Source organism: Aplidium turbinatum, chromosome 15, assembly GCF_918807975.1.
Source record: "Aplidium turbinatum chromosome 15, kaAplTurb1.1, whole genome shotgun sequence".
NCBI classification, from domain to species: Eukaryota; Metazoa; Chordata; class Ascidiacea; order Aplousobranchia; family Polyclinidae; genus Aplidium; species Aplidium turbinatum.
This window is the reverse complement of record NC_137486.1, coordinates 6,419,749-6,436,122: the sequence shown is the minus strand read 5'-3', so window position 1 is coordinate 6,436,122 and position 16,374 is coordinate 6,419,749. Positions and strand designations below refer to the sequence as shown.

General features: G+C 38.0%; 1 non-coding gene and 1 pseudogene across 2 annotated transcripts in view; both read left to right on the top strand.

Annotated features, from left to right (window-relative positions):
- Positions 1–15,839, top strand: part of LOC145784745 (uncharacterized) — a 38,191-nt pseudogene extending 22,352 nt beyond the window's left edge. Inside the window, exons 10-20 of the transcript XR_014291036.1 lie at positions 214–381; positions 572–641; positions 1,042–1,200; positions 6,328–6,445; positions 7,595–7,810; positions 8,390–8,638; positions 10,573–10,659; positions 11,292–11,401; positions 11,894–12,167; positions 14,523–14,626; positions 15,304–15,839. The product of XR_014291036.1 is annotated as an uncharacterized LOC145784745 (transcript). The remainder of the gene's footprint in view (positions 1–213; positions 382–571; positions 642–1,041; positions 1,201–6,327; positions 6,446–7,594; positions 7,811–8,389; positions 8,639–10,572; positions 10,660–11,291; positions 11,402–11,893; positions 12,168–14,522; positions 14,627–15,303) is intronic.
- Trnas-aga (transfer RNA serine (anticodon AGA)) lies at positions 1,478–1,559 on the top strand. Its single transcript has one exon. It is a non-coding gene; the product is annotated as a tRNA-Ser (tRNA).
- Positions 15,840–16,374: the final 535 nt, after the last annotated feature.

The following is a 16,374-nucleotide window of genomic DNA, read 5'->3' as shown; positions in this document are numbered from 1 at the left end:
GCATGCCTTCGGCACGCTCTAACCCCCACCAGCTTTATTGCTTCCCTTGCTTAACCCACCAGGATGCGCCACTGCACATCAGGTGGCGATGTCTTAAATCAAACATTTTGTCGTTCTCTTCAATTCATCAAATATTTGGCTCCCCCCAAATTTTTTTCTGGCTACGCCACTGTGTCAGCACCTTTTACAAGCAGGCATCTTCTTCTTCATCAGAAGTTACTCTTCGAGCTGTCGAAGAACGTGTCAACTTCTCAATGGTGGTCACTCGATCGAGTAAGGTTCAAACGTTATTGGAGAAATCACACTTAAGTGATCCCACGAATACACAATCAGATTCTGTTACTGTTCTCGATATCAAAACAATTAAAGAAGAAGACGCAAGTAAGTGTTAACTTCTCTTAAGTGCAAACGTAAAATTTACTTAAAAGAATAGAAGCAGTTCGTCGGTTGCGTGATTGAGTGGTATAAGTCAGAGACGTAGCCACGGGTGGGCTTGCTGGAACAATTTTCCCCAAAAATTGTATCATGACGCCCAAAAAAATAATCTGATGATGTTCATTTGATTTTGTAGATTTCAACGACACCAGTGTTGCCCTCGTATCAATATTTTATGACTATCCTGTCAATCCATTTGAAAGCAGGTACAGTGGGATGTGACAGTAAAAGAATTTAATGAAACACCAAAATGAAATTATAACACATTCGTATGGCAAAAAATAAAAAAAAGATTTCTGTAATGTACAATATTGGTACATTATACTAATATGTACGGATGATCTACAATAAATCAGTTAAAATGAACAACATTACGAATAAAATCTTATTGGATAATTAAGCTATATAGAAACCAAAAAACACTTCATCTAATCGTAACAGCCAGACTTGCTTAGTTGCCTACGGTACTGAAATCTTGACTATGGATCACATGGAATTTCATGCTTAACCTGGAAATTGACTAAACTCTCAAATTATTTTGTCAAAATTTTATGACCAAAAAGTGAGGTAATTTGTCATCCAAGTTCTTTCCCTGTTTTATTTCAGAGTCAGTAAATACCTCTCAGTGAACGTAAACGAATTTATCGAAGGAGAACCAAACAAGCTGTCGGTTCCAGTCAATTTCACTCTGACTCGTGCTTCTGTTCACAGCTGGAACAAATCCATGAAACCTACTTGTTCTTTCTTAGGTCCAAACACCAGCAGGTATAGTATGTTCACCACTTTTAAGAAGGAAAGTGGATGGAATAATTCACAGACAACAATATTAACAACTGGAAACTTTACTTTGTCAAACTCTATAACCGAGCCTGCGTCCGTAGTTTAAAGCCGCTACAATTACGCATAGCTGCCAGGAATACCCTATCAGAGTCTTTCTCAGTCAGAGGACAAAGGTTCAATCAATCAATCGTTTAACAACAATCTGCAGAATCAAATCTTGAATAATTTCATTTTAGAATAAAATATAATTAACTTGTATTAAGTCGTTGTGGCCGAGTGGTTAAGGCGACAGATTAGAAATCTGTTGGGTTCTGCCCGCGCAGGTTCGAATCCTGCCGACGACGCTTGGGATGCATTTTGGTTACGAAAACACATTAACTACACTGTAAATCTAAAAAAAGTCTGTTTGAAGGTGCGATAATAAGATAAAGTGCAATGGAATGTTGCACACTCCCCACAAAATTTAAAATCTAAACAGCTTGACTTTTTTGCATTTGTGTTAATGAATATTGATCATAAATACAAAATTTGAAAAAAAAATGTTATTGTTTACCCCAACTACAGGGGCAGTTTTTGTGACCCATTTCAAAAAAAATCAACGTTTTACATCATTAAAGTAACTTTTAAAACATGTCCTTTGTGTTACTGCACCACTTAAAAGAAAGTGTAGGCTACCTTGATTGTGCCATTAATGGCGAAAATATAATTTTCGTTTTCTTGGCAACCACTCAACTAATTTCAACAGAATTTTGCTTAGCCCCCTTTTATGGTGTGAGGGTTTTGTTTTGGGCACTGGCTTGTTGCAATACTGTCGCTGGAGGGCAGTGAAGTACAAGGTAACCCAAAAAAAAACGGGCCCCGCGTACACTTTATGTCATATCTCCTTTATTTATTCACCGATTGCCCTTATTTTATAAGACATGGCAGAATCGACGACCGTGAGTACACTAAGACTCCAGTGGGAGCTGGGACAAAGAGTACACTGTGTTAAATTGTAGTACAAGACAAGCTCGTTTAAGAAAACCCAGCACAGTTTCATGCATCAGTTCGAATGTGAAAAGGCTCCATCCAAAAGCAGAATTCAGAACTGGGTAAACCACTTCGAGAAGTATGGGACCGTGGAGAACCTCAACGCTGCCAGTGAGAACCGTCCAGGCCACTCAGCTCACTCAGCCGAGCTAGTCGAAAGTTTGAGGGAGTCTTTCCAGCAGAGTTCGAAACGCTCTGTGCATAAACGAAGTTAGTCTCTCGGTATGTCCCGTGAGACTTGCAGGAGAGTGCTGGTGAACGATATCAGGGTTTACCAATACAGAACACAGACGATGCAGACCCTTACAGCCTCAGACAAGAAGCAGAAGAGCGCTGTGGCAGTCAAGATGCTCGAGAAGATCAAGGAGACACCAAGTTTCCTTAACCTCGTTTGGACCTCAGATGAAGCCCACTTCTATCTTGACGGAAAAGCGAACTCCAAGACAAATGTCTTTCGGGGTCCTCCAGACCCACTGAAGTAGCCACCAAGCCACTCTCCTTAAGTGCACGGTGTTGCCTGCAATCTCGGCCAGAGGCACCATCGGACCAATCTTCATCGAAGAATCCGGCGCAGCAGTGACAGTCACCAAGGAGCGGTATGTGGAGGTCCTCAAAACCTTCAAAAGTGAGCTCCAGACCCTCTACCCGTCGCTCATGAGCAATTTCTGGTTCCAGCAAGACGGGGCAAGTTCTCACACCTCAAACCTGTCCCGAGATTGGCTGAAAGAGAACTTCGGAGGCCGAGTGATCAGTCTCAAGACTGATTTTGAGTGGGCACCTCATAGCCCGGACCTAAGCCCCCCAGATTTTTTCCTTTGGGGCTATCTTAAGGACAGAGTGTACGCAGGGAAACCCAGAACCATCACGGAAGCCATCAGGGAGGACATGAGAGCCATTCCCAAGTCAGTCTGTAAGAACGTCATGGACAACTTCGTGCTGCGCCTCAAGCAATGCACGGAGGTAAATGGAAGCTATTCAGAACACATGCTGTATAACGGAGAAAAAAAGGCGGAAGACCCTAGTGTTTTGATGTGATGTTTTGAACATAATAAACTAGTTATAACCAAATTCATTCAGACGAAGCACTAAGAAACGGGGCCTAATTAGAGTTGGGGCCCGTTTTTTTTGGGTCACCCTGTATGACTGTAAGCAATTTGATTGTAGGCTACTGTATCATTTTACCGTAACATAACTAAACTTTCATCAATTCAACGACCAAAAAAGATATACAAATACTTTCTCTGGGGACGTTTTTGCATGTTAGGAATGTTCCTTTTTTATTTTTTTGCAACCTGGACACAATTTTGAAGGTTTTCTTCAGTTTTGGAAAAATATAAAAAATTGGTCTCAAGCTTCACTTCTCTCTCAGTCATTGCTAACTCTCAGAGTGCGTAATCGCTCTGCCAATGGCGTTCTCATTTTCTTCCATTGTACTGCAGGCTATTTTTATGCATACTGCATTGTCTTCCACTGTACTGCATTTAAACTTGAAAAGCATTGAGGATTGCAAAATTTGAAACAACGGTTTGCTAATCAAACAAAATGCTAATCAAAAAGGGGGCTAATCAAACGTGATAAAATGTGTCAAAGAAAGCCCTTGCTTAGTTTTGATGTCAGATGATTTTAGCTTGCCAAATTCAGCACCAAACCTTCCCGTAATTGATTCATTTTTTAGGGACTACTTTTACAAGACTTTTTTTCATAAGGTTATGTCTTCATCCTACACGCTTCATCACACATGAGTTTATCACACGTGATTTTTCCTAACAAATGTCATGTGTTATGTATACTTTGGTAAAGCTTTAATTGCGAAAGCACTTACAATGGGTCAACATCACCGAAGCTCTTGAGATTGTTGACAAAATTGGGATCAACATGTAGTGCTGATGTTGCAAGCGAGCAATTAAACTACCACTTAGGCTTTTGGAGGTTTGAAGCGGTTCTATTTGTTTGTCGTATCCAGGCTTACACCTGGTGGTTGAAGATTTAGATTAAGTGGACGGGAAGGCAAGGAAGCCAATCTTCGTGTCCACCTTCAAGCATGCCTTTATGTGTCCTGCCAAAGACACAGCCGCATGCTCTTGAGCGGTGTCGAACCGGCGCCCTTTCGAATGCCATTCCAGGGCTCTCACCACTCGGCTACGCAGTCGACTACGGTTCTTGGTAAGATGGACTTGTGCAGCACGATCACTTTGTAGCAATAAAATTACTTTCCCATCCATCTTGCTTGAACAACGTCACACTTCAAAAACTTAAATTGGCCTTTAACCTATTGCTTCCAATAATCTAATATAGGCTTCTACCAAAGTCAACAGTCCCTTGTAATCTTTTCTCATGTAAGCCTGAGCTTCCCGGATAGCAGCACCTCAAGTTTTTTGAATGAGCAATGGCAAAATTCCACAGTTCAATTAGGTCTCATCTGCGCAGTGATAATGATGCAAACGAGGCGGCTTGAGAACCTTCATCTCAAAACCTTTGAAATAGCTCAATCTCAGGTGATTTTGACATTTCAATTTTGAGCACTTCCCGCACAAGGTTGAGAAGAACTTTTCTCACATACTTCCTGGAACTCAGTCAAAAAAGTGGTCTGCCGAGCTTGCTTTGAAGTTTAGTTTAGTTTAGCACATGTTCGTGTACCACATATCATAACAGCAGTTGGACGTGACAACAAATATTACAATAAACGGTTGGATATGACCGTGGATTACATCGTAATGACGTTGTTTATTATTGAATGAAAGCAAATTTTCAAAACCCCATAGACCGAACATAATTTACTTTGACTTGTTTTATGGGACAGTAGAAGAAACTCTTCTGCTTCACCAACTCAGCAAACGTCAAAATCTTCGGTCAGCGTTGAAGTTGAGAAACAGAAGTCAGACAGAAGTTCTATTATTAAACCTTAATATGTTCATAATTAAAGCCGTATTTTCTGTTTTTTTGACCACATCTTTTTTTTTCCTTGCAAACCTTTTTTGTTCAATCTGTGAAGTGTTGATTGATGTTGTGGACTGTGGTGAATTATGCACTTCGGCCGTCGGTCATCCTTCAAAAAACATCAAATCATCTTCAATAGTTTTTTTTGTTTTTTTTTACTTGAGTTTTTCGATTTTTACTCGTCTTTTTTTATTGTCCCTGGGTCAAAATGGCATTATGAAACTGAGTTTTGCATTTAATTATTAATGTTTCAACACCCTAAACTCTAAAGTACAGTGTCGTTGAAGAAAAAGCCACGATGTTTCCAAAGAGGCTTTCTCCGTCCAGGATAAAAACTCACATCAACCAAACTCTTGATTCTCAACATTTTCGAACGCACTTTTAGATTGAATAGTTTTTTGATGAGCTTTATTTTAGCCTGCGTTCACTTAATCATAAAACAATTAAACTTATGCTATTGCAGTTTAAATTGCTGACAAACTTGTCTAACTCTACGATTTCTAGTTCTAAATACCAGTAAACACTTTTTTTTAATAAAATACGCTAGAGGCTAGACCAGGGCTACTCTACTGGCGGACCGCGGTCCGAATCCGGACCTTCTGAGTGTTGATAGTAGACCTGGGCTTTCAGAAGAATAACCTCATTGCCACGTTTCTGGGCTTCTTTAAACATATTTCTACTGGGAGAAATCACTTTCTTTTATGATTATCCTAGTAGCTGGGGCGGGGCTCCCCAGGCCCCCCAACACTTTGTCAAAAATCCTAGAGGAGTTACATTTTACCTAAAACAAATGGTTTGTTACTATCATTGATACTTTACCTTTAGTGGTTGCGTATGAAATAATTTATTCACGGGACGGCTAAAAAGCATTCAATTTTTAACACTGGACCTTTATTAACATTAATTGAGTAACCCTGGGCTAGACTATTCTTGGTTTATTGCTATTAATCAATAATCATGTTAACTTTTGGGTTTGTAACAAAAGTAAATAATACTATTAAAGTTACCGGTTCTTAAATAGGACAAACCTTTTAGCCACAAACAATTAATGTTTAAAGAGAATCATTTATTTCATGTCTGGTTGAGAGGGTACAGTGACCTTTGTTGGCTGTGTAAAGTGTTTCTCATTTCAGTTATTTTGTTCAGAGAAAATTGGCAGTTTCATGGTTGCGAAACAACCAACCACCCGAGCAACAACAAAACATCTTGCAGATGTAACCATACCACAAACTTTGCCATCCTCATGAAGTTCACTGAATCTGAGGTAAAGATTTTGGAAGTGTATTTTATAACCCTAAATATGACAACCTATTACGCCTGGCAGGGTCACGCCTTAATTAATTCATTGAAATTTGTGACCAAGCTTTTAATTTAATGTAGGCCTAAACATCAATAACTTAAGTTTGCAAATCCAACGTGTGTAAAGAAAACTTTTGGTTGGTAGGCCAACCCAAATGATAACCAGAGCCGTTGAGAGAATAATTTGGGCTCGGTACCAATGTTCCCGAGGCTCATTTGCTTAATTGTTTCTGCGCACAGCACGCGTAACCTAATTCGTTAGCTCTTTATCTGCGGAAGGAGCCTTCTCAAAGGTAGAGCCTGGATGTATTGTTTCACCGTTTATTTTCAATCACATCAGTTTTTTGTTAATGCCGTCCGGATGGCTGAGACATTTTGGTGTGATTGTTTGGTGCTTGTAAAGAACTATTTTTAATCCTTTAAAAATCAAATCAAATAAGCTTCAAAAAGTTGTGCGTTGAAGGAAGTTTAGAAAAGGAAACTTACAATACAAGCTTCCAAAATTTGAAAGTCTCCTTGGGTAACCTTGAGAGACGATCCAACCAATAAGATTTTCGAACTCTTCGAGCCGCTAGTCAAGACATTTCTAAGAAATACGCACTGTATTTAAAGAATACGCGGAAACTTCACTCTGTCCATCTCTGTGACCGGACCTACGTCAGTAGTTGAAAGTAGTCCGCCCCGTTAGCTCAGTGATTACGCGCCCGGTTCAAGATCACGCGGCGCAAGTTCGGCTCTCGGGGTGTGCGCTTGAGCAACATATTTCAGGACTGCTCTCCTTTCAGCGGCACCTAGTAAATGGAATAATTTCCCGGCAACAACACTTCAACAATCGGAAAACTTTACTCTACCAATCTCGGTAACCGGCCCTGCGTCAAAAGTCTCTACAAGTATGCGAAACTACCAGGAATAACCAATCAAGGCTTTGTCAGTCCGAGGATGAAGATTCAAAACCTACCAACCAATTATCTACAAGCATGCGAAGCTGTTAAAAAAAAGCTTTTCAAAAAATTCACAGTTCGAAGATAAAGAAATCAATCAAAAAATAAAATGGTAGCCTAGTGCTTTCTGTGTTTCCTGTGTGGTATATCCTAAAGTTACGTTCATTTTGCAGTTGCCGGAAGATCACAACAAAGCACTTCAGATAATTTCTTTGATTCTCGGTTCCATTTCCATTGCAAGTTTAAGTGTTACCGTTCTTATTTTTGTACATTACCGCAAGACGCTTATCAACGACCGTATGAAGATTCACTTCCATTTAGTTGTAGCACTACTGTGCGGCTACGTCTCTTTGCTCAGCAGCTCTCTGTTTGTGTCACCAGTTGAGAAGGTAGGTTTACCACTGTTTCGTTGTGTTTTAGCTATTCTAGTCTGCAGAGATAACTTATTTGTAAGATTTACTTTGCTGTGTGTTGCATATTTGCACTGGATGCCTGTAAGATAGAATTGAATTAACGTTAACTTGGTTGATTGATTTGATTTTTTTCCTCCGACTGGAAACGCTTCTTTGAAAGCTTAATCCTGACAGTTTCGCATACTTGTAGAGGCTTTGAACCATTGATGCACGCCCAGTCACCGAGATTGACAAGTTGGAGTTTCCGATAGTTTTTGAAGTGTTTATTATACCGATAAGTGTACCGATAGTTTTTGAAGTGTTTATTGTCCCGATGAGTGTACCGATAGTTTTTGAAGGTGAGGGAATATTCCATTCACTAAGGGCACTTTTGGTGCAAACGTTTAGGTTTGAAATTTTAAGATTTTCTGTGTACCGAGCTAATTTTGAAAGGGGTTTTCCCATTTACTTTCAATGCCTATCAATGGTTGAAGCTTCTTTGTCAGGCTTTCTGCTTCAAAAGCTCACCACAAACTAACCGTTGATTGTTTGACACTATATTTTTAATGATTTCAGACTGTCTCGATCCCTTGTCTTTTGTTTGCAATTCTCACTCACTTCTTTTTTCTTGCTGTTTATTTCTGGTCTTTGGTTGAAGGAATATATCTCTTCTACAAGATTGTTCTTGTATTTAAACAAAAATCAGCTGAATACATTTGCTTGTATTCACCTATCATCGGTTGGCTGCTCCCAGGCATCATCGTTTCTACAACTTTTGGACTATCTCGAACTGTTTTTAAATTGGATTCGGGAAAGGTAAGTTAAGCACGTGGTCATCTTGCTGAAGCGAATGTTTTCTGTTGGGTTGGCTAAGGCATCACATAACATTGTATAGTTTATATAAAATTATAAAGCTTTGGTAGAGAGTTTGCATTTTTGAACTATAGACAAGCAAAGCAGAGTATTAGATATTAATTTCTGATGAGGACACACGTACGTGCCGAAAACGTTTGAGTCATTATGTTATATATTTTGTTTTGTATGTACAGTAGAATTCGCCTATAGTGACTTTGGCTATAGTGACACTTCGCCTATAGTGACACCTGTTGCAAAGTCCCATTTGCATACGCAACAGTTGAGTAGAATTCGGCTATAGTGACACTTCGGTTATGGTGACACTTTTTCCGCGGTCCCTTCAGGTGTCACTATAGGCGAATTCTACTGTAATACATTATGTTAAACCCGCTAAGGTTACTTTGTTTTGCTTGTTTATATAAAATTACTCGCTAAAAATTCCTGTAGTTGTTGAATATACTTGCAATCTTATGAGTTAAGAATGAGACCATGAAGAAATGAATCTTTTGACGCATTTAAATACTTTAAACTCAAACATTTCTTTGTAAGATTTGTTTATTATTATTATTATTATTGTAACTGTCTCCGCCGCCAGTGTAGCCAAATCGTTTGGCATCCGCTGGCTTCGATCAGTCTTTCAACAAGGTTGATAGGATCGCTCCATTCTGTTTTGTCCTTTGCGATGTTTTGCAATCGATGGAGATGTGGCGTGCTGAGCAGGGATCCCAGGCCAGCTTTTCTGATGTCAGATCTCAGCAGTTGTAATAAATTGGTACGGTGACGTCCGGTTCGGCCTTGGTACTTTTTGCTGCCAGTTATTGCAAATTCAAGGGCTTTCTGGGGAGGTGAGTCCTGGTGAAGTCTCAGAATGTGTCCAAACATGTTCCATCTCATGATGGAGATCTTGCAAGACAATGGTTCACTGTTGCATATTTTGTAGAGATTTTTGTTCGAGATAAGACTGTTTGGCCAAGTATGACCAGTTATGACACGTAAATGTCTTCGAGGACAGGCATCCAATCTTTCAAGACTTCCTTTGGTAACAGACCAGCTATTACAGTTGTAGATCATAATTGGGATGCAGTACGCGTTATACAATCTTAGTCGCAACTGTAATGGGATTCTCGATCTCTTGCTCCATAGTTTCCAGTGTGATCTGAAAGCGACATTGCCTAAATTGCAGCGGGATTTGACATCGGCAGTGCTGCACAATAATGATCCCAAAAGTTTGTGTATACGCCATTTTTCGTTTCCTCGAATCGGTAGGCTATCAGTATCAGTTTCATTTGTGTCTGCAAGATATATGTGAGTGAATTCAGTTTTAGTCTCATTCATGAAAAGATTGTAGTTGTTCAGGTTCTTTGTAGCAATAGATTGTAGCATATCAAGTGGCTGTCTTTCCTCATCCAGAAACTCAACATCGTCTGCATACTCCATTTCCAAAAGCATGCATGTGTCAGATATAGGGGGGTTTGGTCTGGAGGACTGCTCTCGCACTGAGCTCAATGCTGCAGATAGGTAGCAGGTGAAGAGTATTGGGGAGAGGCTGTCTCCTTGAGGGGAACCGATGGTAGTCTCAAAGTTTGCGGACATTTCGTTGTTAATGCGCACATACAGTTTCGTGCCAGCTAGCAGGGTGCGGGTTAATCGCAATTCATCTTCATCACAGCCAGCTTGGTCTAAAATTTGTAAGATTTGTTTACTTTTGTAAACTTGAACTTTTTACGTAAACTCGGCTATTAATAGAAAGAATTATCAAGGTTTCTTTTCCTCAATTGATAGGCTACCTCTTAGAGTTGACATGCCAAATACCTATAAAAACTAGGAGAAATGTTAACTTGTGACGTTGGTGCTGATAGTTCATTAGTCTGAAAAAACCACCTAACAGGGTAAAATTTTGACAGGAGGTTTATGCCGAGCCATCGACTTGTTTCCTCTCAACGAATAAAACAATATGGACTTTCGGCGGCCCTGTTCTGTTTGTATTATCGGTAAGTGTTTCCACTAAGTGTTTCTACATCGAGTTGATAAAAAACCACAAAAACTATTTGCATGCGTATGTTCTTTATGCTTCAACTTGATCTGCTCTATAACAGTCATGGAGTAAACAAGGAAAAATTCACTGCAATAAATGATGATTGTAATTAATCAAATAAAATTAGATGCGTTTGTTCTAATGTCTGAGATGTTTTAAGAATGCTTCGTGTCTCTGAGATTTTGACGCATTTCGACATTTACATAGATTAGGCACCTATAAATTAGTTCCAGTTGAGCTTACACTCAACAGAACAATGGTTTAACTCAGGGCTGGAGCAATCCCGGGGCCAGGAAGTAGTGTTCCCGAAGAATCATGTCTATAATACTAAAATATGTCTATAATTTTTGATTGCCGGTAAGCTATTTTTTTATTTTCGGCTATGTTTACCCTCTCTTGTCGAGAGCTTGCACTTTTGACAAGTGCAAAAATAAATAGAAAGATTGGCCTCCTTGCTTTCCACTGTCTACTCAACTCCTCAATTACCAATATTTTCTTGGAAATAACAAAATATATCAAAACAATAGATTTTTCAGCGTTTTTGAACTTTTTTTTTTGTATTGCATATAAATTTTCATTTTTTCCAAGGTTAATTTACTGATTCTCTTCAAAGTCATGTACGTCATTTTCAAGTCATCGTTTACTTCTATCAAGTTAAGTGCAGCAAATACTTCTACTCGCGTCAGTGAATCATTGAAGTAAGTCTTATCAAATTGGTGTAGCCTATATAAGTATTATAGTCCTGTGAAAACTCTTAGCTGAAATAAATTCTTCAACTGTTTAAGTTAGATTCTAGAAGCTTGCACCATGCTGATAGCAGATCAAAATTAAGCCCGCTGTCGTTGTTGATGTAATTTTCAAGTAATAAGTTTGAAACCTATACTGCATAAATGAGAATACCGATGTTATAGGCTATTAAGACTTCAGTGTTAAATGTAGTGATAATAATTTACATACAACTGGGCCAAACGAAACTATGCCAAAAAGAACCAATGCTTGTTGGCCTTGTTTCATTTTCGGCGTGTACTTGAACATCGCATTTTTAAAACAGTTTTCATTCAGAGGGTCCAAGTTCATGAGACTGGAATAGTTTAATAGCTGGTAACCACCATACATCCATTACCGATAGAACTGTAAACACCTTTACTCAAGCAACCTTTTGGGAAAGATGGTTATTTTTTTAATTTCAGGCAGTCTACCAGAGGTGCACTCATTCTCATGCCTATATTAGGCATTCCAACTATCATATCTCTGTTTTACAATCTTTATACTGGTGATGTGGACAATGCTAGCACAACAGAAGGCAAAATCCGTGTTGTGGTGGGAACAATGGGAGCTTACCTACAAGTTATTCTGGCTGGGATTCAAGGATTTCTCATATTTTTGTTTTATTGCGTCTACAACGCTGAAGTCAAAGCTGCGTACAACCTGGCAACAAGGCGAAGAAAATCAGTTGGAATGCTGGTATGAAAAGCAATGTTGTTACATATAAAATTGTCTCTGTTCAAAATTGGGACAACTGATTCTAAAGAGGCCCAAGTTAACTTGGGCCAAAAATAAGTTTTTGATTAAATCTTGCAGAAAACGATATAAGCTTGCTGCTGACAAAGTTTGGAGTCTTTAGATGAAAGACTTTTTTTAGTAAGTAAACCAAATTAACTTGGTTTCTTGAAAAAACAGTTTATTATTGCAAGAGTGGCCCTAGTTTACTTGGGCCTTTCTTGCATTTACGATATTGCAATTTCCATCAAATTGATAGAACCAAGTTAAATAGCTTCTAATTGATTGTTTGGTAATACTGCGTATTTTTTAGTCCTTTGTTTTTTTTCCACTCCTTTGTTATCGAATATGACGACAACAAGCTGAAACAATGCCCTGGAATAGTTTATTGTAATATAGAATTGTCTTTAATTTGCTTTTGCAACAATTAAAGTCAGTGACTTTTGCAACCATTACGATCGTGTAGTAGGCCCAGTGTTTTCAACCTTTTTTTGAGCCGCGCAAAACTGTAGGCTATGCATTAAAATAATCTTGCGGAACACCAAACAAAATTTTATAATGATGCAATGAAATAAACAACGCAACAAAAATTTATCCACTTTCAGTTTTTCTCAATACGATATCTGGCCTGTTTGGATGAGTATAAAGTTGATACTTGGGCAGGAATTGCAGAAAGACAAACGCGATTGATTGTGGTTTCAATTTTTAACTACCGGTAATAAAATACTAAATAAATGCAGAAGAGCCAAAACTAGTTTAATTCAATTCAATTTAATTCATTTTATTTTTCATTGCTGGCGCGAACATGTACAGAACGGTAAAGTAAACACACGAATTTGGCACCAACAAAAGGGAAAGAGGGCAAAACCAAAAGGTTTAAAATATGCATAAACAGTGTTTGGATGTCACTGCTTTTAATTTGCACAGCCACTAAACCTAGAAAAGAAGATAAACATTTTTATGTGAAATATAGTACAGAAATAGGGCTACAATTACAATCAATCAATCATCACTTGCCAGTGCAACAAGGGCGATTTTAAACACGAGCTGAAGTTAAACAAAACAAGCCCAATCCCTCTCCTCAACAAAAGAAAACATAGGCCGAAAATTACTGTACAATGAACACTTGCAACAAGGGCGATTTAAACTTTACAGAACTGCACACAGAAAAAAAAATAGTGACAAGTTTCCAAAGCTTTAAAGAAATTATGATGTCACAAAATAAAGACTCAGCAAAGTTAAAAGTTCAGGAAACCGGCTTAGTGTGAGTGTGTGACTAAAATGAATGAATAAATTTAATTAATTTTAGAGGAAAATGTGTGGTGAAAAATGATGATGTGGGAGCAGAAGATGAGGAAAATTGTGTGGTTTCAGTGTTTTGTTGTACAAGCTTTGTTTCTAGTTTGAGGTCAAAACAAGCAAGAAATCTTTTTTAAAAATGCAAAAATTTTAACTTGTGCCACTTTTCTGTGGTGAGAAAAGTTTTTATCATCTGTACCAAGTTTACTTGGGTCACTAGTTTTGACTTATTTTATTATAGAAAAATGGCCCAAGTTAAAACTTACGTAATAAACGGTGATGACGTCATCATCCAGTTAAACCAAGTATTACAAACTGTTTCTTGCTCACCCAAGTTTTCTCACATGCAAGATGGAGATTGCAAACCTTTAGTGACAATTTTTATCATTACGTGAACCTTTAAACTCGATTATCTCAAAACCACTTTTTTTGATTTGGGCCACTTTAAAATCAGATGTCCCAAATACCCTATTTGCTCCTTTGTAAAAGCTTTTATATAGCCAACATATCAGATAAAAATGATAAATGATGCTGTTCACCAGGCATTTGGTTAAATAACAACATATGTTCTTCTGGTTCAAACTAAGCTAAACTATCACAAGATGTGTAAGGTGATAATCTACTTTTATTCCGACGTTTTGTCAACTAAACACGACGGACTTCTTTAGGAGGCTAGACAAGGTAATTAGGCTACTACCTATCTAGCATGGCAAAACACAGGACCATGTTGCTGCAAATCAAATCAATATGCAAAATGAAATTCAACTTCCAAAGAAAATGATCGAGTAACGGTATGAACCATGAAGAATCAAATTCTATACGCACCTCTGCACAGTATGCAAGCATGCTGATTGTGGATGGGATTGCAGAGTGGCAAGTCTTGTAAAGACTTGATTTACCAGCCAAACCCAAACTCACAAATCTTTGTGTTGTCAGGAATGAAATAATCACAAAAAATCCATAGAGCCCTTTAGCTTACAAAGCTGCTTTAAAATTACAGCCCTAGTTAAATTTTTATAGGAAGCTTCTCAAAGCAAAACCAGAAAGCAAAGCCGACTACCACTGCTCACCGGCTCTGATAAAACGAATGAATGTGATTTTAAAGCATCTCAAAGTATGACCAAGTAAGTTGTAAATGCTAATTGATATGTCATGCCGTAACCCGTGAACGTGTAATGCCGTAACCCGTGAATAGTGAACTCTAAATTAATTTAACATTTGTGTAATAATGATTCTATTACTGTACCGGTAGCCTAGAAATATAGCCTACAAAGATATAGGCTGCCTACTTTTCTGATTGTCACTTTTTATCATTAGCGAAGTCAGATCATTATCGTCGCTTAAAAGATCTCGTTCAGCAATGATTAGGGTGTTAACTTAAGACAAAGCCACTGAGAAGCTAAATATTGAGACTGGGCGAAACGTTGCTGGTAGTACACTCCTACACTCTTTTTACAAACTACACTTTACTACGTAAATTAAGCTTTGAAGATTTCTGCAATACAGCCTTAACATTGATGATAGGGCCTATCTTAATCTAATGTCCGATTATGAACCTAACAATATTTTTTTGGGTTGACCTGTTGCTTTCGATGAAATTGAGAATGAAGCTCCATCAGTCCCCATATTAATCTGGTAGCTACTTTTATAAGGTTACAAAAAAAGTTGTAATAGCAAAGACTTGACGATTTGTTTTGCATGCAAAAAAGCATAATTTTCTTTTGTAGTCCAATGCTTTACAGTTTAAAACCTTTTCTTCAATTTAGTATTTATTTGATCAGTTATCTCACTCATTTTTCAGAACCTTTGAGGTCAAAAAAGAAGATGCCTCGCCCACTAATTCTCTAGTTCTTGCTGGAAGTCAAACGGGAGCTCCTGAGAATACCAAGTTATAAAAAGAGTTTGTAGTAGAACTTTTATTGCTGAACTTTTCAACCTCGATAATACAAGTTGTGAAAGCTGCGCTCACATAGTTAGCTGTTGATGGATTGCCGCTCTCAAAATCTGATCATTTTTGTATTTGATTATAGCCTGCTTACTGCTTAGTGCTTAGTAGACTTAGGTTATACGCCATTATAGTAAAATATGAAATTGAACTGATTCAAAACATGTCCAGATGTGACGGAGTCTCAGTAACATGAACTTTAAACCGAAACTTAAGAATTTCATCATTAGTAATTTGCTATTCTTTAATGTATTCAACATATTTTATGTTTCATTTGTATTTATGTTTGTAGCGTTTGTGATATTCAAAATGATTGTTTTGTAGCTTATATCTACATTGTTTGAAGAAATACATAAATGGATCAGCTCCACAGTTTGCTTCTCTTGCACGAGACATTTTTGCACTTCAAGGAAAACATGGTTAATCTTCTGCATTTTCTTAATTTAAAAGTTAAATTTATTACTTATTTTGGCGTAAAGTGCTTTTATTTTGACATTAGCTCCATTCGTACTTGTGACACAATGTCTGCTTCCGAATTCTTTCGAGTACAGAATGTCAAGTCAATTTATTTTGTTTCAATAGCGTCACATGTAGGCTAAACAAACAAGTAAAGTACCGGTATAGCCTAAATGGAGAGTAAAAACACTCAGTGGCGGCTCGTCCTTAAGGACTGCAGTTGCTGCAGCCCCCAAACTGTTTTTATAGAAGACGTTGAAGTAATATATTCTACCTAAATTATTAAATTGGTTTACTCATTATGTTTCCCCCTTTTACTATTCAAAAGTGCGTTGTTTTTATGAAATAGGCTACTGGACTACATTGCATCACAGGTTACTCCAACAATGTTCTCTACTGCAGGGCTTCCCAAACTTTTTTGCTCGCAACCCCTTTTAATCTCCTAAAACTTTTCGCGACCCTTCACGGTTA